The sequence below is a fragment of the Tachysurus fulvidraco genome, chromosome 8, assembly GCF_022655615.1.
Source record: "Tachysurus fulvidraco isolate hzauxx_2018 chromosome 8, HZAU_PFXX_2.0, whole genome shotgun sequence".
NCBI lineage: Eukaryota > Metazoa > Chordata > Actinopteri > Siluriformes > Bagridae > Tachysurus > Tachysurus fulvidraco.
This window is the reverse complement of record NC_062525.1, coordinates 19716940-19743373: the sequence shown is the minus strand read 5'-3', so window position 1 is coordinate 19743373 and position 26434 is coordinate 19716940. Positions and strand designations below refer to the sequence as shown.

The 26434-nt window shown below is 38.6% G+C and overlaps 1 pseudogene; it reads right to left on the bottom strand.

Moving 5' to 3' along the window:
- The window catches only part of LOC113662193, a 135191-nt pseudogene extending 111712 nt beyond the window's left edge, over nucleotides 1–23479 (bottom strand).
- Between the last annotated feature and the right edge of the window lie 2955 nt (nucleotides 23480–26434).

The window sequence follows — 26434 nt, the reverse complement described above, 5'->3', positions numbered from 1 at the left end:
CTTGACCTGCCCGAGGACACACGTGTTGAGACATCTCACTGTCAGAAACATCACCTGCCCGAGGACACGCGTGTTGAGACGTCTCACTGTCAGAAATGTTCCTCAGCTAAAGGGACACCAGCATCCCAGCCACTGCCCAAACAGGAATAAGCTAAGGGTCAAAGGTCAGTGGGACACACAGACTGATATTGAGTCATCACACTATCATCAACTACTGTACTAGTTTTAATTATTCTCCTTTTTTTGTCTCTTTTTACGTCCCCTATTGTTTTCTCTCTCTCTTTCCACTGTACCACCTTGCAGGTCCTGTGATTGGACGATTCGTCCGCCAGTCATCATTTCACAAACCACTCCAAGAGCCAATCCGGTGTTACTGGCCAGGTATAAAGACTTGCTCTTTTTTGCAGAGTTTTGTTGATAATCCCTCGTAAGAGGTGATTGATAAATGCAGGAAGGATGAGTTGTTAATAATAGCTAAACACTTCCAAATTGCGATCCCAAAACAAACTTTTAAAAAGAATATTAAAACTAAATTAATTGACTGCTTAGTTAATTCCGGAGTTTTAAGCTTGCCTAATGTAGACAGATTGGCGGATCTTGCTGGTGAGGAGCAGGATGCTGGGGAATTTGGTGAAGGTGAGGGCGAGTTAGTCACAGCAGAGGCTGAGGGTAAAGCTGGGGCAACTCTTCCACCTTTCGTACCCTTTTCACCAAGCACTCCCAGGTCAGGAGTCACAGTTGAGAGTTTGGATCGCACGGCTCCGGATGGAGGCTCATGAGAGGGCACAAATCCGCTAGGCAGATTTAAATCTGCATCTACAGGTGCGCAAGTTCGAAATTGAAGCCGATAAGGAAGTTAAGCTTCGACAGTTGGACATCAAGGCGGCGAAGGCTGCAGCTGTTTCCGCTGTCCCTCAGAACTCCTCAGTGGTAAGTGACAATTCAGCTAATTCGAGTTCAGCCACTTTTGATGTGGGCAAGCACATTGCTTTAGTGCCAAGTTTTTGTGAATCAGAAGTGGATAGCTATTTTAACGCTTTTGAAAGAATTTCAACTTCTTTGGGTTGGCCTAAAGACGTATGGTCCTTGTTGTTGCAGTGCAAATTAGCTGGGAAAGCTTTAGAGGTTTATTCAACCCTGTCTTTGGAGGACAGTCTAAAGTATGATGTGGTTAAGCTAGCAGTACTCAAAGCTTATAAGTTAGCCGCAGAGGTCTATTGGCAGCAGTTTCGTGCTCGTAGGAAAATCTCAAGCCAAACATACATTGAATTCGCCCGAGATAAGGGAATTCTTTTTGATCGATGGAGTGCTTCGAGTAGAGCAGAGGATTTTACGTCACTTAGAGAGCTCGTGTTACTTGAAGATTTTTTAAATCACTCCATATCACACATCGTATATCCAGTGCTTATCACCCAGAGAGTCAGGGGTCATTGGAAAGATTCCATCAGATTCCATCAGTTTCTAGCACCATTGCCTGAGCAACATCGCAGACTCCTGCAGGACATACAGGTACTGAAGTTATCATAGAGCTGGAAAAAACTGGAGGGTGTGATTACAAATATACAGTGTAATGATCACATGGAGTTCAGATCTCCTCTTGGTAATATAGAGTCCATTGAAAGCAATGCTTTGAAAATACATTGAGACAGGGTCTGAGTGGGATGAAGGTGTTCCCTTGCTGTAATTTTCAATCCGTGAAACTGTGCAGGAGTCCCTTAAGTTCAGCCCATCAGACCTGGTCTTTGGCATTACATTGAGAGGACCATTGAAAGTTCTAAAAGAGAGAACATTAGGCATGGAGGTCTCGAAGAAAACAAAGGTGTTAGACTATGTCAGTAAATTCCATGATGTCATTGTCTAAGACTCAGGGAAAGATGAAAACTTGGTATGATAAATCTGCTGTCAACAGGTCTTTTACAGTTTTACAGTTTCTACTTCCTGTTCCGGGGTCTGCATTAACGGCACGTTTTTTGGGACCTTATGAGATCTTGGAGAAGAAGGGAGAGACAGATTATGTATTGCGTAAGTCAGAAAACGTCAAAAACGGGTATGTCATATTAATATGTTGAAAGCCTACCATAACAGAGATGACAAGGAGTCACTCCAGGAGAAGGAAGTCTGTTCTGTCTGTCCAGTAGGGGTCTCATGTGACAAGTGTTCATCCGTGCAAGAAATTACAGAAATTGCACCCAAATTCTACTCCAAGGTACACATCTAAAAGAGCTCATTCCTTTAGTATCATAAAGTAATACATTTAGTATCATAAGGTAATACATTTAGGACTCTAAACATATAAACTTGATTCAATAATAAATATGGGAGCGGCAGCAGGATATTAAGGATCACCATGAACAAAGGGTCTACGTGAACGCGATTACCATTTAAAGTGATCACTTGGTTGATAACAACTGTAACAATACCAAGACAAGGTGTACGTGACCATGATTAACATTTAAAGACAATCAGCTAGTCAACAAGGTGTAGCCCAGCCATTTGGGAGACATTCAGTTCTTACACTCAATATACATTCAAAGTGGAACTTCATTTAAGGGAAAACTGTATAAAATGCTTGAGCAGAATTTGCTCGGGGTTCTTACTGACTCCGATGAACCCAAAGTATGTCATGTATTTTGTCACTGCTTTGCTGGAATAAACTTCTTGTTCTTCATTAAGATCTTCAACATCATCGTCTTATTTTTACACTACGCATTTTTATTTCTTACATTGGCGAGCCACCCAGCAAAAAAGTGGGGAAAAGGTGATAAAAGCGGTATTTTCTTCTTTTACACTGTTTTTTTTTTTATTCAGGGAACCCCCTCGTTTAAAAACCTAGAAAAGAAATGTTTTAGTGTAGAATAGAACATAGAGTATAGTTTACTGATTATAAGCAGGAGGAGTTATTATTGTTAAGCCTATTCTGTACATTTCTGTTTAAGATTCTAACGAAACTGAATTAACCCGACGCAGTGTGGTGACAGAGTTGTTTGTGAATTGTTGTTTCTAAAGTAACTGAAGCAAAGTGCTTAAGCTGATAGGTTTCTAAAGTAACTGAAACTTCTTGTGTGTTTGCTATAATTCTGATAAGATTCTAAAGTAACTGAATCAGCCCGAAGCAGTGTGGCAGTTGAATTATAGCTAAAAGTGTTTCTAAAGTAACTGAAACAGTAATAGTGTAAAGAGCCCGACGCACCGCGGCTCTGTAGAGTTTAAAGCAATAACCCGAGGTAGTGTGGTGTTGTCTGACAGACTGTAACAGTGTTTTAAACTTACGTTTTAAGTCCATATACTGTGGTTAAGTAAACGGTTAGGCTTTACCGCAAAGAAACCCGACGTACGGTGGTTTTGTCCGACGTACTGTGACAGTGTTAAACTAACGTTTTAAGTCCAAAAGTGCTGTGGCTAAGAAGACTGTTTTAAAATATAACAAAAACCCGACGTACTGTGGTTTTTCTCTGACGTACTGTGACTGTGTTATGTTTTAAACTGTTTGTGAGTTTGTGAGAGTTACTGTTTGTGACTGTTTGTGACTGTTTGTGAGTGTTAAGTGTTACTGTAGTTGACCTCGAGGCCAGACAGAGTGTGTCTGTGTCCGAAGCAGTGAGACCTTTGAGTTTAAAAGCCCGACGTATTGTGGCTGTTTTGTTCATTTGCGTCCGAAGTACTGGAGCTGGCTGTGAATAAATAGACTAATGGTTAACTAGATAGCTTATAGTCACAAACTGTGTAAAGTTTAAATACTCAGATTTAAGGAAAGCTGTGAGTCTGTAAAAATGGAACAGCTGATTGTTAAGTACATCGCTAAACACGGTTCTCAGGGAATGTTTGATGGAATAGAGAACATTGTTGATAAACCGTATGAGTGGGATATTTCTAAGTTTGAAAATGACCCTAAATTGGCCAAGAACAAAAAAGGACAGATTGCCAATGCACTGCAAGCAGTTCTTGCATCGTACAAAGTCACTAGAAAGGCTTTAAATGCATTGAAGGCTGAAAACGAGCAACTGCAATCTAGACTAGATGATGGGATAATGTCTAAAAGAGATAACTAGATGAGTGAAATACTCTGGAAAGAAGAAAAGATTAGGATGCAGAGTGAGATTGCATGCCTTAAAACTAACAACAGCATGCTTAGTTCATCTGTGGAAACATTGTTCAATGATTTAGAGGAAGCAAAGTCTGCTTGTCAATTCCTGATAAAAAAATGGCACATCTGAAACTAGCAGCAGTAAGACATCTGTATGTGGCATGTGGAGTAATGAGGTTCCTGAAATTTTAGACAGTGATGAGAACTCAGAAAGAGATTCTCAGTCAGTCAGGAATCAATACTGTGACTGTACAGTTAAGTTCCCCATGGCTCCAGTTCACTTGACTACAACTATGTGTGCTAGTGAAAGAGCGGAGGAACCAATGACCTCTACTATGGTCAGAGGGTTTAAACCCAATGAGCTAGAAGCTGTGATTAAAAGTATTGGTAAATTTAATCCTGCCAAACAAGATCCATTAGACTTTCTAAAGGTTTTCGAGCTATATGCTGACATTTACAAATTCACAGATGGTGATGCGTGTGTGTTGTTAACTGTGTGTTTGCGCCTGACACTTTGTCTGGAGCATTAAATGAGAAAGTCAAAACTAGAACAGCCAATAAGTTAGAGAGGAAACGAGCACTGCTTGAAGTCCTAGGTGTAATGTCAGTTGACTGGGATAAAATGTCGGATGTGCACATGAGGACAGGGGAGCACCCCATGGCATTTTCAGAGCGATTATTGGAGACATTTAAAACTTTCAGTGGCAATCCTAACATCACACCGAATGATGTCAGTTTTAAATCTGCTTTGATTAACAAATGTGACTCACTCACCCGTTCTGCTGTGTCGATGTTTGTAACCCATCTTTCTGATTATAACGACATCATTGCTAAAATGACACTCAAAGATGCTAACAATGCTAACTCAAAGAGGTCCCATCCTGTATCCGCAGTAGGTGTTTAAAAATCTCAATAAGAATAGATCCAGCAATGTTTCCTGGAAAAAAGAGACCTACACTACTGGAGATAGAAAGGAAAGACTACCCCCTCGTAACCCTGATAACCCCCTGGTGTGTTATTCATGTGGCAAAGAGGGACATATTTCAAGGGAATGCAAATTTTCCCTTAAGAGATCAGGCCCCAAAACAGATTTACACCAGTTACAGGCTACAGTAAACAGACTGAGAAAGGAGCTCAAAAATCTGTGGAACTCCTTGCCTGGTATTTTTCACCAAACTACTCAACAAATTTGGCAAAGTCAGAAAAACAAAATGCATTCTGGTCAGAATGTGTACCATCACAAATTTGAAAGTAGTGATGACGTTGTGGTAAAGAATTACCAAAATGAGGGCCCATGGTCTGCTCACCGGGAGAGACCATGCAGAGGTTCACATCAAAAAACTAAAAATCATCAACCTGGTAAGAGATCATTCCACATAGATCCATTAATATCATAAAAAGCTGATGGCAGTCATCAGGGCCATGTAAATAGGCAAGTTTATGTTGTATGTGTTTGTAATGTTTTTTTTTGTGTGCTGTGTTAAAAAAAGGGGGGGGGGGTATAAATTCATTATGTTTTTCAAGTGTTTTTCAGGTCAAAAAGAAATAGATGTGAGGGATGGACTAGGAAGGCAGCTATCGTGACAGCAGTGCCCAACGCTGTCCTAAAGTGCTTATCTACAATGGATCCAGGTTTTGGGTCTTGGTGAACCTTACAGCATGATCTCCAGACCCACATGAACAGTGTAACAGGAATGTATTAGGTCTTCTTGACAACAGTGTTCCTGAGGTATCGGAGTGAAGTTGGAACAGTTCATCACCTCCTCAGAGAACATCTTCAAGTAAATAATCTCAAGGATTGGAAAGGATTTGAAGAATTGTTTGAAAGGATTCTAAGCATGGACAATTTGGGAATATTACAGAAGAATGTATTAAAGAATGGACTTTAAGGACTTTTAGGTTTATCACACAGTTACCATCAGGAGAATGGCGAGGATTGAACACAGAGTGTTGTGACAAAACTCCATTTGGTTTTATTTGTGAGTGTGATGCCTTGGAAAAACAACCATTATGTGGGGCACCCCAAACTAATTATGAGGCTTGTGAAATCAATCTAACACATGTCCACAATAATTTTACAAGAGTAATAGTTTCAAACAGGAAAACGTGTCTTGATCACTTCTCTGTCTTTGTTAATGATAACCAGACACTTTGTCAGATTAACGATACCTCATTTTGTATAACACCAGATACAGCTTGGTCAACAGGACAGTATTACTTCCCATATGTGAATATCACCCAACAAACGCTGTCATTGAATCCAGAGGAACAACTAGGTTTTGTGGAGGATATACCAGAATTTGATTTTGAGTTACCAAAGTTGGATAATATGCTAATGTCGCTAATGCAGAGAAAAGACGACCATATTGTTAAAGCTCAACAAGGTCTTGTGGGAAAAGATAATGTCTTGACTAAACAAATGCATGGTGGTGATTTGGTTATTGCCTATTCTGATCTGATTTGGGATATAACTTTCAAAACTGCTGTTGTTGTATGCATCTTTCTCATTCTTTGTCAATGCATTATGTTATGCTGTATGTGTACCATATTGAAACGGCAAATTGCAGATAATTCAATGATCAATGTGGGACGTTCCCGTTGGCTGTGATGGTTTCTGAATGTCTCTGCTCCAAACCCAAGTAATATTTTACATAGAACCAAATTTTAAGAAGAAAACCTATGATATGTTTGCCTTATGGAATGGAGCTAAAACCAGTGTGCGTGAGGTGAAGTTCCGATGACGGGTAAGATTCTCTGAGGGACGAAGGGGAACGACCTAAGGCAGGGCTTCGCCGACACTGGGCACCGGCCCAAAAAAATGGGAGGTGTGATCTGTATTAAGGAAGTGATGTGATGCTTGAGGGCCAAAAGCATCAAAGGGGGGGACTGTAAGAAATTACAGAAATGGCACCCAAATTCCACTCCAAGGTACACATCTAAAAAGAGCTCATTCCTAAGAAGTATCATAAGGTAATAAATAAATAAATAAATAAATGTGATTCAATTATAAATATGGGGACGGCGGCAGGATATTAGGGATCACCACGAACAAAGGGTCTACGTGACCGCGATTACCATTTGAAGTGACCACTTGGTTGATGATAATACCAAGCCAAGGTCTATGTGGCCACGATTACCATTTAAAGTAACCACTTGGGTGCTAGCAATTGTAACAATACCAAGACAAGGTGTACGTGACCATGATTAACATTTAAAGACATCAGCTAGGCAACAAGGTGTAGCCCAGCCATTCGGGAGACATTCCATTCTTACCCTCAATACACATTCAAAGCGAAACTTCATTTAAATTACCAAAAGGGAAAACTGTATATAAGGTTTGAGCAGAATTTGCTCTGGGTTCGTGTTCTGACCGACTCCGACGAACCCAAAGTACGCCATGTATTTTGTCACTGCTATGCTGGAATAAACTTCTTGTTCTTTATTAAGATTTCAACATCATCGTCTTATTTTTACACTACACATTTTTTTCTTACAATGGTAATCAACAGTCAGTTAGGAACAGGTGAGTAAAAATGAGAACATACATGACACAACCTGCTGCCTAAATGCCCCTAATGTTCTGGAAGAGAATGTCCAAACAATGTCCTGAAAGTCCTAACTTTTTCTTTAGTTAAAATATTAATTTTTGTTGATTACTGTTGTTTAATAATTGAAAATAAAGTGCATTTTTTGTTGTTTACAAACAATTACATCACTTTCATTTATGGTTTAAAATTAAAACAAGATAAGAAATTGACATGTTGACATTTCTTAATAAAACACTTAATATTTATTGTCATGTCCTAATTATTTCTCATGGCTGTATGTATGTAAGTGTGTGTGTGTGTGTGTGTGTGTGTGTGTGTGTGTGTGTGTGTGTGTGTGTGTGTGTGTGTGTGTGTGTGTGTGTGTGTGACCCTCCATGACTGTGGGGTGCTCTATCCTTCCATCCAAAGTCAATTGTCTTCAGTTCTCTATGACTAAGAAATGCTACAAAGAAGTGGTCATATCTGTCATATCCATGAATGCCTCCTAGTGGCTTTCTTTCTAGCAGAACCAGAGGAAGAAATGAAAGCCTCACAGAGCCCAGCACTGTTGTGGTCACAGACCTCTCTGTGTCTGTGCTTCCACAGTGTCCAGAAGAGCCATTGAGGTTAGAATGGGATATGGGTCTGTATCTTGGCTTACAGGGTCTGGGTGAGGGCATCAGCTTTATTTATGCTTTTTTGAGCTAAGAATTTAGGATAATGTGATGGTTAAGGGGTAGCCTGGAGGGATGTTCTTTACAAAAAACCTCATGGTAATTTGGCAAAACATGAACAGTCTAGGTAGGTTCAGGGTTCTCTAACTTCATGGTGAGACAGGGCAGGTTAAACCTCCTCTTGAGACAGTTGTAGGACCAGCAGTAGAAGCAGACCTGTGGGCGCATGCAGTGTCCCTGTTTTTCTGGAGACAAACGGGTAATTCTCAAGTTGTATGGTTTCAGGAGGGTAGGGCATAGATAAGTCTCTCTTAAAGAATGAGAATGGTTGTGGAGGACAGTTTGAGTGTTAGCCCCAGCAATATATTGAGAGAGAGTTCTGCCTTCATCTTTTCAGTTGAGTGCGGCCTGTAAGGTATGACTCAATGTCTGCCTTAAGGGCACTTTAAGTTGGTGCAATGCACAGATCGAACCATATCATCAAGTTCGCCAATGACACAATCATGGTGGGTCTCATCAGCAAGAACGACAAGTCAGCATACAGGGAGGAGGTGCAACAGCTGGTGTAGAGCCAACAACCTGTCTCAACAAGAGATGGTTGTTGACTTCAGAAGAGCACAGAGCGACCACTCTCCTCTTACCATCGACAGATCATCTGTAGAGATCATCAAGAGCACAAAATTTATTTTTGTTCATCTAGCGGAGAACTTCACCTGGTCACTCAACACCAGCTCCATCACCAAGAGAGCCCAGCAGCATCTCTACTTCCCCACACACCCCTCACACACACTCTTCATTCTACTGCCGTCTAGGAAAAGGTACCGAAGCATTCAGGCCCTCACGACCAGTCTGTGTAACAGTTTCTTTCCACAAGCCATCGGACTCCTCAATAACTGAAACGGAACTGTACTGAGCACAACATACACACGCACATCACCTGTATGGACTGCATAGACCTACACCAAATACACACACTTCCAATATAAATCCTTCTGTTTACATGCTGTTTATATCCATCAACCTGTTTACATGCTGTTTTTGCACACTTTTTTGCTTTTTGCACATACTGTCTAACATTTCAGCTGTTTGCTGTTTTGCACAATTCTTTACATTATCTCAGGGAACTGCTGCTATGAAACTGTGTTCATTATAGTATGACTGCACACAATATTGTTGAACATACAGTATTTACACTGGTCGGCACTGTTTCTGTTTATTGTCTTTTGTGTATTTTTTTTGTATTGTCTTGTAATTTTTGTCTTGCACTGTCTTGCCTGTCTTGTCCTGCACTGTTTGCACCAGGTTGCACAGTTGCACTTTATGTGGCTAGGACTTACTTACTGAGTCCTTAGCCCTGTCTTTGTTTTATGTAGCACCCCGATCCTGGAGAAAAGTTGTCTCACTTCACTATGTACTGCAACAGCTATATATGGTTGAATTGACAATAAAAGCTTCTGGACTTGACTTGACTTTAACTACAGAAAAATAGTCAGTACTGTTTAAAGTATTAGTCAATTAAAAAATACTGCCTTTATAATTATAAATTAAAAAGCAAAGGGATGTTATATATGTTCTTTATTTGGCTTTATATGCATTATTATATATGTAACGTGTCTGTCTGTGTTTTCCCCTTGTTTCGGTCTGCCGTCTCCCCCTGATGTTAATTGTTTGCTCCGCCCACTCATTGCTCACCATGGACACTAATTACATTCCATCTCTTCCCCAGGTGTCTTGTCTTTGTCTCTGATTGTCTCTGCTTTGTGATTGGCTCCTGTCTACTACATTTACTCTGTCTGTTCACTTCCCTGGGGTTGGTCGTTGTTGGTGTTTGGTTTATGCTGTTCTCTGTTCCAGTTCTCTGTTCTCTGCTCCTGTTCTCTGTTCTGACCTGGTTGCCCGCCTGTTCATTTTTTGTTCCGTGTTCTGCCTTGTGTTGTCTGCCTGTTCATCTGTGTTTTGTTCATTAAACGGATAACTGCATTTGGATCCCCGCTCGCCTTTTGTCTCACCGTGTCACAGCGTGACAATATGTAATAATAATAATAAAAGTACTGAATAAGTGAAAATGCCCTTTTTGAAATTTCACTTTCATTACAACTTTTTTATTTTGAAATAAATTGACTTTAATAGCAGTTATTGAAGTTTAAACAACATGAAATAGTATATAATTAATCCTGTAAAACTGTTATCCTCGCCTGTATGAATTCCTGTTATTTTCTGTTTCTCAGTCCTACTGAATCAGCTCTAGTGTTGTGGACAACATTATACATTATTTTTTATTTAAGGTAATGGTTCAGTTCTGTAATAATTAATCAGATGTAAAAGAATCTTAAAATTTGCTGTGTATTAACACATCACAGTTATAAAGGTCCCTTTGCTAAAATAAGGGAACTGCAGCATAAAAATAGCCATGGGCTTTATTACATTTTCTTTTAAACCTCTGAAATAACCTTTTAATATATCTTTTGTTTTCCAGAAAGATATTGCTGTAAATAAAATCTTTCAGACAGTTACAGAGCTACAGAATCTGCAAAAGCTTTTTGCACATTATGTTACACTTGATTTATGTACTTTAATGTAATTATTAAATGTAATATATTTCCCCCAGTATTGGAGGTTATTTAATGTTTATTTAACGTTTTGAATGCATGCATACAGTATTTTATTTAACATAATTTTAAGTATTTTAAAGATATTTTCATATTTTGTAGCCTCATGTGCAGACCTACTAAATTACATACCATATAATCAGATTAATCATGTGATAATACAGTTTTAGTTGTGTATATGTGTGCTGAGTTGGAAGTGTGTCTACAATCAACGATATTAGCTTCAATAACATAATTACAAACAAAATAATTATTTTTAGCTTGAAAACTGAAACTTTGCAAGCAAAAGTTCTATATTTCTGGAATTATTCTCTGTCTTCCAGTTAATTTGACTGTGTTAGTGTTTCCACTCTTAGCATTGATTTGTATTTTTGTTCTCGTACATCATGCCGTAATACATAATACTTACCTATTTTACATTATAAATTAAATTCATTCATTCATTTTCTACCGCTTATCCGGACTACCTCGGGTCACGGGGAGCCTGTGCCTACCTCAGGCGTCATCGGGCATCAAGGCAGGATACACCCTGGACGGAGTGCCAACCTGTCGCAGGGCACACACACACTCTCATTCACTCACACACTACGGAAAATTTTCCAGAGATACCAATCAAACTACCACGCATGTCTTTGGACTCCACACACACACACACAAGGCGGTGGCGGGAATCGAACCCACAACCCTGGAGGTGTGAGTCGAACGTGCTAACCACTAAGCCACCGTGCCTCCTATAAATTAAATTATGAATATAAATTCATGACCAGCCTTGATGCCCAATGATGCCTGAGATAGGCACAGGCTCCCCGTGACCCGAGGTAGTTCGGATAAGTGGTAGAAAATGAGTGAGTGAGTGAGAATTCATGACCATATGATTATATTTTGAGTCCACAAAAAGTAGGATAATTTAAAATCCATGCAGGTGGATAACATGTAATGATATTACACAACAGTTAATAATGTATTACACAACCTAAAACAAATTCCTAAACATTTTTACAATCCTTGTGTGCTGTCCATGACAAAAAAAATTAATTAAAAATTATATGCGCGCTATATCCAGGCTTAAACTGTTGAGTTAACCAGACGATATAGCTAGACATTCTACTGAATTTACAATTTTCACTAATTTACATGATTCTAAACACATTTCAGTTTTGAAATTCAGTTCTGAACTAAAATTGATTGCAAATCCCAGTTAGAGATGTGTAAGCTCAGAGTAGAGTGGTAAAAGGAGATCGATGAGCTGACCAAAGAGAGAGACTATCTAAAAGAGCAATTGGCATCATATAAGTCTACCTACAGACAACATGCATTGAAATTAGAATACAGTGTCCTTATTATATGTGAGTTTAGCTTTGTGTTCCGGTGTGCCATGTGCTGCTAGCTGCAGGTCTTATGTATGTATTTGTATCTATTTTAACAGCTCTTAACAGAGGGGGCACAAGTTTAGTCCAGGTGACACCCTTGTCTTCAAATCCCTCTAGTGACAGCTCAGATGAATCATTCTCTGATACTATGTCTAAATCCTCCTCTACGACATCCTCATCAAAAGGGAACAGAAAGAATAAGAGGATGAAAAGGAAGGGAAAGGGAAAAGTATGGGAAGACGTCAAAGAATATTGAAGCAAAGACATGAGAGGTAAGAATGATAATTTTATGTTTCAAATCGTAACTTCATAAACTGCTGATTACTTAATTAATTCACGGTTGTAGTTGTAGACAACTGTCAGCAAAATATAAGAAAAGTATATATCACATTATTAAACATTTATATTTGCATAACTCTGTTGCATATATGTCCAAGGGCCTTTTTATACCTGGTCACTTCATGTGGTTTCTCTGAACAACCTCATTCATTTACACCTGTCCAGTTTCATCTGAAATGCGTCCCAGACCACCTCCTGAAGTGGTCTGAACAATCGGATTTATATGTCTCGAACATGTTTCGGAGGGCATTTAGACCTGGTCTTTTTACAATCAGATAGCTATCCGATCACAGACAATGCATGAAGTGAATAGGTGTAAAAATCCCCTACTTAATGGCTTAACTTAAGCATTTATGTAAGTCAAAGATGGGTATGAGAATAATAAAAGCAAATACTAACACATTCTATTTTCTCTGAATTACAGCTCAGCACCCACAACAGGTGGTGGTCCGATACAAAAAAAATTCTTCACCACTTCGGTAGTCAGTGGCAGTTAATGCTCCAATCGCAGAGCTGTTCTTTTCTTTACCTTTTAAGTATAAGGAACTGCTCAAAAACCACAGTAGTCAAATTAAAATTAGTGCATTTGCTATACAATGTGCTACTGCAATTCAGGAGGATCCAGCTATAGCAGATAAAATCTCAGCCCTTAAGGCTTATGGAAAGCTGCTGCCATTAAAACAAAAGTGAACGGTTTTCGCACTGTATCTGAAGTGTACAATGAACTAAAACTCATGCATAATATGCCGTGCTGTTCTTTACTGTTTAAAAGTTTGCATTAAGGTACTTTTTGTGATTCACTGTACTGATATTTTGCTAATATTCTTTTTTGTGTAGCTTATTTATTTCATTTTTGTTCATTTTTATATGAGATTTTTATACAAGAGGTTTATTTTTGCATTTTTATCTAAAATGTAAAGTAGTACAGTTCCATGTTTTTATCTTGGAATAAATGTTTCTATGTACTGTATCACTCTGTGCTGTGTTTGTTTCCTTTTTTTGTTGTTGAGAAGTTAACTAAGCCTTTAAAACTCCTTTACAAACGCTTTACAATGCATAGATAGCCCTTGCTTTAGATGAGCTGGTTTTTAACTAGCTGAATTAATCATAAACTATTACTCACTACTGACTCATGAAATATTTATGAATTATTTACTAATGCTTAATAGTGTGCAGTTATTATAAAGCGTTACCAAAAATTTCAACGTGCCATCATGGCACACAGGAGAGTCTGGCTAGACATCCTTCTACAAAAACCTCTCTATAATATCTCTGATACAAAATAGATGCTATAAAATAGATTTATTGAGTGTTTAGGCCTTCAGATAAATGAATTCATAGAGATATTCTCTTTAGAATTGGAAAATGTGGTCAGGCAGAATAAAATTTTTGCTGTATTCCAGCTTCTCTTACTCTGACCTGGTAATATATACAATTATTTTAATCTCAGGTGTTCCTTTTATTTTAGTATCAGAATTATTCAAATACACACTGAAATTATTCATTCATAATTGAGCATGTCGTTTTCAAAAAAGAGGCTTAAAAAAAGGGCTACGGTGGAAGAGGTGAATGATAAAAGCTGTGCATCTAGAGAAAAACTTCACGTTCTGACTGCGCTGCTGGAAATCAACGCGTTTGTGATGTTTCAGTGTTTAATTATCATCACAACATCACATTTATCCTGGGGTTCAGTTTAAGACACTGAAGAATTACAAGATATACACACACAACTTGTTTAGTTTCTCCTATAAAAAGCTTAATTACGGAACCCCAGATCTCTGGAATTGACAGTAAGAGTCTCATACCACTCGTCTTTATACACGTCGTAGTATTCGCATCTGGAGGTTGTGCCTTCACCGCTGTAGCCACCAATCACGTACACGCGATCGTCCATCACCTGAAAGAAGAAAGAGAAGGTGAAGAGGTAGACAGTAGATGTGTTATAGTTCATTTACTCCAGAGTTTGGAGTTGGGTCTTGTATTAATGGCAGGTACCTTAATGCCAAAGTTGCTGCGTGGGTTAAACATGGGGGAAAGAAACCTCCAGGAGTTGGTACGAGGGTTAAAGGCCTCGATGCTCTGCGTACGACTGTCTCTATCAAAACCACCGATCTACAAAACATCAGATTTCCTTCTGTGAGTATGAAGCAGTAAATGAACATAAACAGTACAAAAAGGAAAACGTCTCCATCCCATCACTTACAGAACAATGACATAAATGTCATTTCATTCAAGTTTTCATAGAAGTAATTTCACATTTACCACAGTCTCATTTTAAGACGTCATTTATGTTTACGTTTAAAATTTCTCTCCTAAGATCAGTACATAGGTCACGTTTTAAATTTGTAGTTGTGTGTGTTTGTGTTTCAATTCTTACAGCAAATAATTGGTTGTTCAGCGCAATAACGCCAACGCCACTCCTGTGCATGTGCATCCGCACGATCAGTGTCCACTGATCATGATGAGGGTCAAAACACTCAGCTGTGAAATGACACTCGTTTCCATTGAAGCCTCCACAGATGTAGATCTAAAGGAACCAAAAAAGACAAACATAAATCAAGGTTCTTGGTGTCTCCAGGTTCAGATTTCAGGTCTCATTAGGGACAGGAACATTAAATAATATAAGGGTTTGAATTTATTTTTTAACCAAAGGACCTCAACCCTCTTTGTACTAGTGTTCTGTATCGGGAGTGATCCTGACCTCTGACCCCAATTCACTGTGCTGTAGTGTATGTGAGAATTGAAGACTTTCCTTGCCATTTAAAGTGGCAGCACTGGCGTCATTTCGCTTCTCGTGCATGGATGGGATGAGACTCCACTGATTGGTGCTTGGATTATAACGCTCAGCTGTGTTAAGCCTCACAGTCCCGTTGAAGCCTCCCATGGCATAGATGAATCCGTCCAGTACAGCAACGCTAACATAGCAGCGGTGCGAGTGCATGGGCGCTGCCTCATTCCACGTCCCATCCAGGTGATCAAATATGCACATGGTGTTGTAGTACTCCATGCTGTTAAACCACCAATAAGATACACCAAACCATACAGGAACACTATGCCATGATATGCTTGTGCTCGCTCTTCTCTACTGGAGATGCAAATCCAGTTGTCCAGCCTCGAGTTGTATGCTTCCACGACGTTTGTTGTAGTTGGGCCACTGAAGTCGCCGATGGCAAACAAGATGGAATATGGGAGCCGTAGACAGGTATACGGAGTAGTACATGGCCTTCATGGCGTGGGCGATGATGGGTTGACACTCACACATGCTGCGGACCAACTGGTTTTTCTTTATATATTCCAGGAAGTATTCCATAGTCACCAGAGCCAGCCGCACCTGAAAGGTCAGAAGTTTTCGATAGAAACTAGGTCAAAATTATGAATGGTTATATAATAATATGGAAATGGAATTCTTTCACTGTTTTTCACACCTAAAGCTGAACGTAATCCAAATACTAATTGATTTATACAGCAGACTGTTATAAAATATATACCTGTTATAAAACAAGAAGTTATCAGAATAATGAGGTTTTTCTGCCCATTAGCATGTATTGTTTATTACCATCACCACTATGTGTTTATAGCTATCCAGTGAGTTTGCTGCCTTATTGATTATTTTAGACAAGTGAATATTTAATCAAACTTTCTCTTCAATTTTAACACTACTAAATTGCTCAGATTATGTTGTGACCAAAGAATCTTCTTGTGCATTTTTTTCCCCGCAACAACAAAATTAGCTTAATTCTAGCTATCACTGGAACCCTAACTGTTAGTCTGGTTTCAATTCCGTTCAAACTTGTATTGTACAAATGGTCTATTGAGTGTATTGGTGTGTATTGACACTCACCTTCGGCAGCAGGTTCAGTATGTGCTGCTTTTTGATGCTGAGCTCATGCCTGATCCACAGGAATATAGCCTGGAACGCTCTTTTCTCCTCCCTGTTTTCTCCTGTACGGACGGTGAAAAAATTACATCCTCGAAGTGATGCAACGTGTACATGTAGGCCTGATCTCCCAGCTCGTTTTGCAAGTTGCATCTGCATACTGAGCATCTGCATACTGCAAATTCTTAAGCAGTTATCCGGGCTGAGATGATCCTGTAGAAATTCACAGCAACTCAGTACAAGGTCTGGGATGAGCAGGTAACTGGCTGCGGCCAAGAGAGTCTCCACATTATCGGTGGTGATTTGAATGTCCTGTGTGTACATGTAATGGATTATAAGATCCATGATTTCTGGAGATACAACAGTGATATTGTACACTCTCTTATCCAGATTTCTCCATCTTGTGAATAGAGCTCTGCAGATCAGGAACAGAAGACTATAAGGAAAAATATCTAGGCTTTACAGCAGAGAGTTATAGACTCTGTGCTATAGACTTATAGAAACACCGAACCGACAGTCCTGCAACGTATGTCTTTATTGACACACACAAAGATATTAACAACTAACCAAATATAACAAAGAACGAGCCTTTTTCTGCCACATCCACTGCTTAATTTGTGCTCTCTTCTTAACATGCGATCACACTGACAAATGGATAGGTGAACCATAAACTAACTTTAATACATCTCATCCTTCACAAAGTACTCCACTGAGCCACAACAATTATCTAACATTAACTACAACTCGTTGTAACCATTCCATTCCAATGGATTTGGTCCACATGCCATCTGACTACTCTGCCTGACTACTCTGCCATCCGCCATCTCTGCTGGAGATAAGCCTGTCTGTAGCTGAATAAAATCCTGGCTACTTTAGCTTTCAGTGATACCTCTGGGCATTTTCTCAACATATCCTTAAAAGTCTTTACCTTTCTGCTAAGACATTGCTAGAGGTGTGGTAAGGAGCGGATGTAACATGAAGTATTCCATTTCTTTTTAGAAAAACCTCAAATCTCTCACTCTTGAAACAAGTGCCAGTATCTGAAGCTATAAGTTCTGGTAAACCATGGTTACTGAAACTAATCCCTTGACAATCAATTGTGGTGTTTGATGTCGAAGAACTTGAATCTTTGTTTGTACATGCCCGCACCTGCAGTTATGTCTGCATACTCCATAATGAGCACTCTCTCCTCTGTTTCCTCTGTCCTCAGTCTCTGGTAAAAGCAGTCTACTAAGAGCATCTGTATTTTCATGATGTCTCTCTGGTTTGTAGATTATCTCATATTCATATGCCCGCAGGAACACTGCCTACCTCTGGACTCACATGGATCTGTGGCACTGCTTTCAATTCAAGAAACAAAGACAACAGTGGTTTATGGTCCATTACAATGGTTAATCTACCACCATATATATACTTGTGGAACCTCTGAATTCCAAATATTACCGCTAAGCCCTCTCGCTGCTTTACTCGAGTGTGGGATATGAAACCTATAGGTCTCTCTTCTCTATTTAGGTTTTTTGTGAGATAGCACTGCTCCCACACCATAATGGGTTAAGACTTCTGCAGCTTGCAACAGTCTCTTGGAACATGTGAATGCAGCATCTTGATCTTGTTTCCATTTCCACTTTGTGTCCTTACGCAGTTTATGTAGAGGAGCTAAAACAGTTGCCAGGTTAGGCAGAAAGTAGAATAAGTTAAAAGTCTCAAATAATCATTGTGCTCAGTCACTTTTGAAGTTGGTGCATTTTCTTACCTTCTCCGATACAGGATGTAAACCTGTAAAGTCCACTTTGTGACCCAGGAATGTCACTTCACCTCCCATGCATTTGCCACAGTCCAGCACCCTGCATTCTCTGCAACACCACTCCCAATGTTTATAAATGCTCCTGGTCATTACTGCCCATTATTAAAATGTCATCCAGATAAATGCCCACATTTGGAATTACATTCACAACTCCCATTATTGTACATGGAAATATAGCAGGACTTGAAGAGACCCCGAAAGGCAAATCCTTGTAAGTGAACAGCCAGTACAGATTGTGTGATGTGAAGTGAACATAATTATTCGATTTCTTAAGGTTGGAACTGGTCTTGGTTTAAAATATCATGGTGTTGCTTCTTTATCCAAATAGATCTTTGCTAGCAGTCCTTTCAGTCTGCCTAGTTCCTTTTTAAACACCTCTTAATGTTGTCTAAGTAACTCTTGCAATATCGGTATATACTGATATTTATTATAATTCTAGTTATGTTATCCCATCCTCGTCGCCATAATGTCGAACAGATAGTTCTGCAACTTTTGTCTTTATTGACACACACGAAGATATCAATATCCAAAGATAACAAATAACATTACAATTACCTACTGCTGCCACGTAGTGGATAAGTGAACCATAACTCACTTTACTACAGACTCGAATCTTTCAGTCAGAAGTTAGAATTTAAACGGAGGGCGTTCCTCTAGCCTGTCAATGAGAGTGACGCTAGCCAATCAAACGTGTAGCTCATGTAACATGTAGACAAGCCCAGTAATAAATCATGGGCCTTTTTCAGAAAGGAGGTTTAACCAACTCTGAGTTTAAACTTGAACTCTGAGTTGACAAACCCTGAGATGGGAAACTCTGAGCTTTCGGTTACAGAACAGCTGAAAAGAGTTAGTTTTATCAACTCTAAATTGACTAACTCTGAGTTAAGCAGGTACACCACTATAAAAAGTCATTATCAATGGAGCGCAGATATAACGAGTCACCATGGCAACAGCGTCATATAAAAAAAGTCTGCATATTTCTCACCAGCAGAACTGGAAGTGCTTATGGAGAATTTGAACATGTATTTAAAAAAACAAAAACAAAAACAAAAAACAACACTGCTGTATAAAACAATAGTGGATTTAACATCAAAATTTAAAAGGTGTATTAAAAAAAAATTATATATATATATATATATATATATATATATATATATATATATATATATATATATATATATATATATTTAAAATGTATATTTTTAATGTAAAATTCTCCCTATAGTTACACACTTGTCAATTCAGGGATAATTCATGCAATATATATATATATATATATATATATATATATATATATATATATATATATATATATATATATATATATATATATATATTGTTTATTTGAAAGCAGTAGAAGTGCAGCTTCTTGCCTCTCCTTATTGTTCAAGTGGTTTAGGTTGATTTGGGATTTAGAAAGTAATTAATAAGTAAGTAGACCAAATTAGTAAGTAGACCAATACTTTCTAGATATAGTAATTATTACATTAATCTAATTAGACTTGTTGAAGATGTAATTTGTCGTTAGTAATTAAGAACTATTTGAGTAAATTCCCAATGGTTATAATATCAGAGGTGAAACCGGAAGAACAGTATTTTACTTTATCAGGAAACAACACAAAAATTGTCAGCAAGCGTGAGGCACACTTTCCTGACCGCTCTGCAATCAGTAGCCTTACTAATATGTTCTGCATCCCCGATGTTCTACACAAAACTACAATTTGCAAAGAAACGTAAGGCAACGCAAAGCATCTGCTCGAATGTAAGAGCATGGCTGATATTTCTGATGTAAGGTTGGATGAGATTATGGATGTATCTTATTAACTGTAAAGAAAAACTGCTATTTTTTATTTAAAATAAAAATGCATAGGGATATGACAAAAAATCCACTCTGGGCCTCAAGATCCTCCTGATGTAAAGGTAACTCCCTACGAATCAATGCAGAATCTTCATCAACAGGATCATCCATAAAAGGACATTTCATTCCATTTGATGCTCTCTGCATAACTGAAATGTGTGCATTGAATGAGGTGTAAAAAAGGGGAGGAGACCGACAGAAACTCTGAGTTTACTGAAGAAAACCTGCTCTTGGACAGGTTAGGTTCATAGAGTAAGTTACCATGGTAACTATGGTTACCATGGTAACTGACTCTGAGTATAAGTTAGCTCTCTTTCAGAAACGGGCTTAATTTAACCTGCTTTCTCGGGTTTAACATACCTCCCTTTCTGAAATGGAAAACCCAGAGTTTCCCTCATTTCAGGGTTAACATACTCTCCTTTTTTTTTGCTCTTTAGATAACATTTTAAGATGAAAAGTTTTTTTTTTTTTTTTACCTGAAGTGCTGGCTGTACGCCGAGAGGATGTTCTTGTGGACGTCGAAGTCCACCTCGTCCACTCCGAACACCGCGTCACACAGCGACCCGTCCGATCGCATCTCGTTCAGTAAACTGCACAGCTTCCTGTCTTGTTCTTTGTTTTGTTTTCTTCTCTATTTTGATGTTTTTGTACAGGGTTCATGCAGGTTACAATAAGTCAAATTTAACACCTTTTTAAGACATTTTAAGACCATAAAGATGTAAATTTAAGACCTACATGATGCATTTCCAAAAAATATTCAGATATAAGAAATTCTGAAAAAAGTCATCATTAATTCAATTTACAGATAAAAGTCACATATCTAGATCAAGCACCTACTTGAGGAATTAAGGAAATTTGGTCCTTGAATTAAGTTAATGTAAATTAAGTTCACCTACGTTGAATTCTTTGATGTTATCCCCCTTGTTCTCCAAGGTATTCTATAATACACAGAATAACAACCTTTCTGGTCCTCTCAATCGAAGAGTGCACGGAGTCCTGGGGAGGAATGCAACAACTGATAAGTCAATCACTAAAAAAAAACAAAAAAGGTGGATGTTTCTGTAATTTAGAAATGTAAACACACGACACCTATCAATTCTGATCGTACTTTACATGCCTGCTTTACTTAATGTATAAAGCTTCGTCAGACCACAAGGCAGAGCTTCTTAATGGCTTTAAAGTAGAAAATGTACGATTAAATGTATGATTTTGTGATAATCCATTAACCCCTTCCACACAAGCACTGCAAGCCTGAAATTTTAAAGACATCACCTGAAGAAGATAAATGTGTGAACACAAATGTTCGAATCTGACATTAAATGGATTTAACCTGGACAGCTCTATAGTACAAAGTCTGTGTCATTTCTGAATTACCCAATGTGTGAATACAACAGTGAATTATCCGGAGGATTCAGAGTGAGCGATTGGAGGTATTAAAAAGGGTAAACCCTGTTAAAAAGTGTTTTCTTGGGAGTTTTTCCTCAGTCAATGTGAGGGTCTAAGTGCAGAGGATGTTGTCATGATGCTATGTAAAGCCCTTTGAGACAAAATATTTGTAAATTGGGCTATGCAAATAAAATTGCCTTGCCACTGATTAATTTGTAAAACAAAAAAACAAAACAAAAAACAGCATCTTAAAGGCATGAGCTGTTATTAGTTTTTCCTTTTCTAAAATAGGGCAGCAGTTCTGGAGGACAATTGTCTATCATTCAGTTTGATGTCCTTATTCATATAATTTGGAAATCTTATGGAACAAAGCTACTTCTAATTTTGAAAATTACTGTACCTGCAGCAGTTCCATTATGATCTCCAGTCTCTTCCAAGTGCTCCACCTTTGGCACGAAATAGCAGTAGCTTGGGAGTGTGACAGTCTAACGCAGACATAAATTTTGGTTCCAGAAGTACAGTAGTTGTTCTTTGAAATGCTGCATTGATCTGAAACACAAAGGCAACAAAAGAGACAAAGGTATCACATCGGTTCTTAGCCTCTTAAACGCTATAAGAAACATTAAACTAAAGGGAAACATAGGGGAACAGACTTCGGCACAACACCACCTCACAAAACTCCAAATATCAAACTAAACACCGCTAATCAGATATGAAACAGTATTCTGTTACTAAAATGTTTTCAGATACTTTTAGTATACTGTTTAGCTGTAAAATGAGAGTGTTTGTTCCATTTGAATTTGAATTCCTCCCCTCCTGCTAAAGTTAAGCTAACTAACTTAAAGTGCTAGCTGCTAATAGACTGACTTCACGTCGATTTAGCTAAGTTAACTTCACATTTGCAAGTTGCAATAATACAGTGAAACAACAGAGAGAAGTTACATTACCTGTTTCGGGAAGACGATCTCCACACACGAGAAGTAAAGCCAGCGAAAGTGCGTCAAGTGCCGTCTGAAATATAAGATGCTTTTCCAGCTATAACCCCAAATATTGCTCTTTATGGAACCTTAAAATAAAACCCAATGTACTCATTTATGTAATTTCATAAAAACATACTGAGGATATGATATAAACACGCAAAAAACCTAGGAACCACGATAGTGAAAATGCTAACCGACATCCTTCAAAATAAAAGTTTGACTTCGATACATAAGAATTCTTCCAAAATGTATGATGCTGTGTTCATATTATAGCGCAACAACATCACACTATAGCCTTCCAACACAAGCTAACTTTGTGTTGCTGCTGAGTCTCTTTTTCTGTGATAACTCATTTTATATTGTAATATACCACTACATGCGTTCTTCTTAGCCCAGTGATAACAAAATAAGTTTTCTTACCTGTCAACCAGTTAAATTTTGCAAGATGAGCAATGTGGAAGAAAATGAATATTCACTGTCTCTAGCCTACTCGCTTCAAATGTCTTGTAGGCCTGCTGCATTTTTTTTTTTTTTTAAAAAGGCGCATTTTGACAGGAAGTGCTTTTCAATTAAAATTTGCCTGATTACATTCATTTGAATTCACTCAATATTCTCTCTATTTGGGATTAGATAAATATAATGCTTAAGTTGTATTTAACTGCAATGGGTAGATTTTATTCAAAACATTTTTATTTGAAATTAAATTAAATATTTACCTCAAAATCAAAAACACAATTATATTGAATACATTTTAACCAAAAACATTAATTCAAATCTACATGACCATAGAATCATTTCTTACAGTGTTGGCAGCAGGTTCACTATGTGCTGCTTTCAGAAGGTGGGCTCATGCCTGATCCACAGGAATACAGCTGGAATGTTGTTTGCTCCTTATTGGTGTTCAGCTCATCAGTCTCTTGGATGTCACTGAGCTGCTCCGCGGTCAGCCCGAGGACCCTTCCAGATGACATCCTTCAAATGATGCAAGGTGTACATGTAGGCCTGATTCAGTGACAGCGTACTGCCAAATCCTTAAGCAGTTGTCCGGATTGAGATCACAACAGCTCATTGCAAGGTCTTGGACATGCTGTATATGTTTTAACACTTTTTAAAACACTAAATGTGCAGAAATGGCAATTCAGAGTGTGTGATTTAAAAAAATATTTTTAACAGTGTGTATATGTTTATAGCACTGTTGTGCTTTTTATTTTTATCTAAGACCTATGGGAAATAAACCCCAAATGACTTCACTAAGCTTTGGCCTCAAACAACATCACCTCGTTTCCTCGGATTAATAAACCTTAGCTTTGAGTTAATAATCTGGTTTCCACAATTCAATCACATTGACATAATTTAGTGATCAGGAACCTGTTCCCCTGCCTTAATAAAGTTAATTATTGTTTGATTAGAATCAGGGATTAGAATCTCTACAGGAAACAAAAATGAAAACTTTAATTTGAATAAAATCAACTAAAATTGCTCAAGCAAAATTTGTATTATTTTGTTTAAAATGTCCTTAACTATTTAATAACATTGTTTTTCCTTTCCAAAGTGATTTCAAGAACCTAAACAGGCCTACAGTAACGTCCTCCACAGAAGTAATCACTTCCTGTATGTCTGGTTACAAAAAGAAATGAATATCCATTACAGCATTTATTAGGGCCCGAGCACCGATGGTGCAAAGCCCTATTGTTTTTGCTCGGGTTTTTTTATTTATTTATTTATTTATTTATTTATTTATTTATTTATTTATTTATTAGCACACATTGGCCAATTGGGATCCCTTAACATGCTCGAAAACTCTTGAAATTTGACACACACGTCAAAGTCATATGACGCCAGGCTCAGGCAAAGGCTGGAATACGGGCGTGGCAGGGGGGCTCTGTAGCGCCCCCTGAAATGAAAAAACAAACATTTGTGCACAGATCGGGCAATTATGTACGCACATGTACGAGAGTTGGTACGCATATAGATCTCATCGACCGAACAACTTTCGTGCTCTAAACTATGAGCTCCGCCCAACAGGAAGTCGGCCATTTTGGATTATTTCATAATTTCATGCGGTGAACTTTTAAGTAGTCCTCCTAGGGAATTCATGCGATTGACATCAAACGTGGTGAACATGATGCCGAGACATTGCACTTGCTAAATTCCGAAGGGGTTATTGATATCTCGAACGGTGCTGCCATGGCGAGGCGACGAAAGTTATGGCGCATTCAGAGAAACAGGATGTGTCTTCTATCTAAGGCAAAAAATGTCTAATTGTGATGACACGCGGTGTGTATGTTCGGCCAAGGATTCCGATCGCATCGATGTGCTTATTATGAGTCCCGGGTATAGCGCCACCAAAAGGTCCCAGGAAGTGTGTCAGTCACAGAGGTGGATTTTTTCACAGTTGCATGCAATGAACTTTTAAATACTCCTCCTACAGGATTCATGCAATTGAATCTAATGTGAAATTGCGAACGGATTTTTGATATCTCAAACACTGTTGCCATGGCATCGTGTCAAAGTTTACTTTTATTTCAGGCATATTTAAGGCTTTTGGCGTGCTTAGATTAACTTGAAATTTGACAAATACTTCACATTTGTCGGCTGTTAAGTGTGGACAAAAAGGTCAGACAAAGGTGTGTCTCTTAAGTGTCTCAATAGCTTCACCATTTGTCTAAAATGTGGGGTTTCATTTAACTACAGTCCCCAAATGGGTCAGTAACAACATAAAATAGTCCACTGATATTTACCAACTTCATGCACTTGCCCACCGTGCATTGTTTTCTGGGAGGCACCGTATAGCGATAAAAAAACGTACGAGGGCCCACCATCGCTGCTTGCAGCTATATTGGTTATTGAAACTACTCTTTTCTTTACATTTTTTTCCACACATTGGCCAATTGGGGTCCCTTAACATGCTCGAAAACTCTTGCGCCCCATGTAATGAAAAAACAAACATTTGTGCACAGATCGGGCAATTATGTACGCACATGTACAAGAGTTGGTACGCATATAGATCTCATCGACCCGAACAACTTTTGCACTCTAAACTATGAGCTCCGCCCAACAGGAAGTCGGCCATTTTGGATTGTTTTATAAGTGCATGCGGTGAACTTTTAAATACTCCTCCTAGGGAATTCATGCGATTGACATCAAACGTGGTGAACATGATGCCGAGACATTGCACTTGCTAAATTGCGAAGGGATTTTTGATATCTCGAACGGTGCTGCCATGGCGAGGCGACTAAGTTATTGCGAATTCAGAGAAACATTAAATGTCTAATATCTAAAGCAAAAAATGTCTTATTGTGATGACACGCGGTGGCTATGTTCGGCCAAGGATTCCGGTCGCATTGATGTGCTTAATGTGAATCTCGGACATAGCGCCACCAACAGGCACCAGGAAGTGTGTCAGTCCCAACAGTTGCATGTGTGAACTTTTAAATACTCCTCCTAGGACATTCATGCGATTGACACCAAACGTGGTGAACATGATGCTGAGACGTTGCACTTGCTAAATTGCGAAGGGCTTTTTGATATCTCGAACGGTGCTGCCATGGTGAGGCGACTAAGTTATGGTGAATTCAGAGAAACAAGAAGTGTCTTCTATCTAGGGCAAATAATGTCTTATTGTGATGACACGCTGTGTGTATGTTCGCCCAAGGATTCCGATCGCATCGATGTACTTAATGTGAGTCCCGGGTATAGCGCCACCAACAGGCGACAGGAAGTGTGTCAGTCACAACAGTTGCATGTGGTGAAGTTTTAAATACTCCTCCTCGGGAATACATGCGATTGACACCGAAAGTGGTCAACATGATGCCGAGACATTGCACTTGCTAAATTGCGAAGGGATTTTTGATATCTCGAACAGTGCTGCCATGGCGAGGAGACTAAGTTATGGCACATTCAGAGAAACAGGAAATGTCTAATAT